Genomic DNA, 2,575 nt, shown 5'->3' on the forward strand with positions numbered 1-2,575 from the left:
GCTTCATTGGAGTATATCCATAGCCATGATACTTTTCATCATTTAGAGATCAAAATCCACAAGGCACACATTTAGGTAAAGAAACCCCTTCAAACAATACACATGAAGCAACCTAATTTTACTAAGCTAGATTGCTTATATAGTGATGACCTTATACCTATCTACCAAACATACAATTAATAGAGGCAACATGTTCCAAATCAAATCATACAAAATTCAAATACAGGAGAAAAAATTCTTAAAATTGATTACCTTTTTTCCCGGCCTAACAAGCCTCAAGGCCACCTCAGCAGCAGTATTTGCAGTAGCAATAACATCAATTACCCTTCCTGTGACAGGACCTTCCTGAAGAACATGAGTGTGAGCCACAGCCGCGATGAAACCATCTATATGACAAGCCAAATCACTACAAACAACAAAGAAACTACCATCAACTTCCCAGTAATAGCGAAAAACACAAATTTCATTCCCCCATCACTCATAACAAAATTCCTACTGAGAAAAAAAAATCATGCTCAAAAATCTTACATTTTCAATATATCACCTTCTTCCAACACTGTCTCGTCACTGGCTAGTGGAGAGAAATGGCAGACCACATTGTTTACAGATAAGCAAGTTGGGAAAGTAACACATCTCTCAATCTTCCTCTTCACGTTCTTGTACACATTTCTAGTTTGTCTGTACACACACATAAAACAAACTCTATAAGCTATAATCCAAAAATATTAAAAATAAATAAATAAACAAAACAACAATTCCGTATGCATATATGAACATGTATGTTAAAAAAGTATCACAATTCACAAATAATGCTCCTTCATATATAAATAATAAAACTTTACTCTCTAATATAGGAATCATGTATGTTTACAGACATTCACGATTATTTTCTCTTGCTTGCCATGGTTTTTTGGGTGACAGGGGAGATCTTGGTGATGATGGTTGGTCTTCGAAGATTAAAGGACCCGGTTCACTATCCTAGCCATGGAGCAGAATGAAAAACATCAAAAAATCAACTGAAGTCGTCAAACAGTTTATAACAGAGCAGGATATTATAAAGGATTTCAAACCTTTCCACTACAATCACCAACAGCAAGCTTGACCTTCTCACACACATTAGATTTACAACTGAAATAACCTCCATGTTCTTCCTCATTTCCATCATATAAAAAGACAATCCCTCTATAAATGTGCTTGACAATTCCTTGTTTACCCTGCAAAATGACATAATAGATAAGATATCATGTGAAGCATGAAGATTCCAAATATACCACAAAGAAAAACCTGCTCATTCAGAGATAACAGACCTTAGATGGACCCTCCAGAACCTTGACAGTATCATTAACCAATATAGTCTTACAGTGTTGATCTAGGGCAGTAAGTTTCAAATCAAATAACCCACTCTTTATTTCTAACTAGGTCTGTAGCCACCATTATCACTGTGATTTCTAGGAAGAATATAGAGATAATGGAGGTTTATATGTGGCAGAAAGAAAAGAAAGTTATGTATATAGAAGAGAAAAGTGAAAGAACAAGATATTGTGACACCCTCTACCCCAACATATATATATATATATATATATATATATATATATATAATAATAAAAAGAAATATCTTATTGGATAAAAAAAATATTTAAAATTGAAACGACAATTCCAATAATCATGTGAGTAGAGAATTCACATTCATGTCCTTAATCCAAATAGCAAATAAAATTACAAAGAATAAAAATTGAATTTTCCAAAATATATACTTTAATAAATCATAAACAATGTCATATTCTAATTCTATCTATGTTCCAATGTCACATGTCCTATCAGAGCAAAACCCAACATAAAAGCCTAAGCTTCATCACCAATATCCTCAGCCTTACGCTAATGATCACCTGTATATCAAACAAGAGAAACAACACAAAAGAAGAGAGTGAGAAACATCTCACTCTGGTTCACGGTGTAGAAACGCACACTGGATAGCCAAACACAAACAATACAGTTACCTCATAGATCAATTAACAACAATAGTTTATTCAATCATCCAAGTCATACAAATAGTAATTTATCATCATTTAATAATAAGGATGCACATGCATGGACACGAACTTCACATTATCATGCATGTGGCGCCAGTAAAACATCACATGGCATATTGTCGCTAGCAATACACGAAGAGTAGTCTAGGAGTACATGCCGGGTCACACCCTCTGCGCACTCTCACTAGAAGGATATACTACCAGAGTCTCGTCAGGATAGCTAAGCTGCACAAGATACATCCCATGCACACAATGGGCGAGACTGGGACTTCCAAACTGAGCTATCCCCAAGGACTAATCCCCAAAGCTTTTACACTAGGGGGTCTTCTCTGGCGGTGTATTCCATATCGTACCCTTAAAACACTTATGCAAATGATGCATGTCAATCAAGACTCTATGCATTCTCATATCACATTATCATTTCCTATGGTCATATCACATCATCGCATTTCGTCATCATATTTCATTATCACATTTCATATCCCATGTCTCAATCACATTTCACTTTACATCATCATATTCACAAAGCCTCCACAGAGCACTTT

At 35.1% G+C, this 2,575-nt stretch overlaps 2 long non-coding RNA genes across 2 annotated transcripts; both read right to left on the reverse strand.

Annotated features, from left to right (window-relative positions):
- Positions 1-357: 357 nt before the first annotated feature.
- LOC145953941 (uncharacterized) lies at positions 358-720 on the reverse strand. The gene is made up of 2 exons (XR_014431158.1): positions 529-720; positions 358-406 (listed from the first exon to the last, which is right to left on the reverse strand). It is a non-coding gene; the product is annotated as an uncharacterized LOC145953941 (long non-coding RNA).
- Positions 721-823: 103 nt separating this feature from the next.
- Positions 824-1,532, reverse strand: LOC145953942 (uncharacterized). Its single transcript, XR_014431159.1, has 3 exons — positions 1,308-1,532; positions 1,071-1,214; positions 824-978 (listed from the first exon to the last, which is right to left on the reverse strand). It is a non-coding gene; the product is annotated as an uncharacterized LOC145953942 (long non-coding RNA).
- Positions 1,533-2,575: the final 1,043 nt, after the last annotated feature.

The sequence above is a fragment of the Cajanus cajan genome, chromosome 1 (assembly GCF_000230855.2).
Source record: "Cajanus cajan strain Asha chromosome 1, NIPB_CcT2T_4, whole genome shotgun sequence".
NCBI classification, from domain to species: domain Eukaryota; kingdom Viridiplantae; phylum Streptophyta; class Magnoliopsida; order Fabales; family Fabaceae; genus Cajanus; species Cajanus cajan.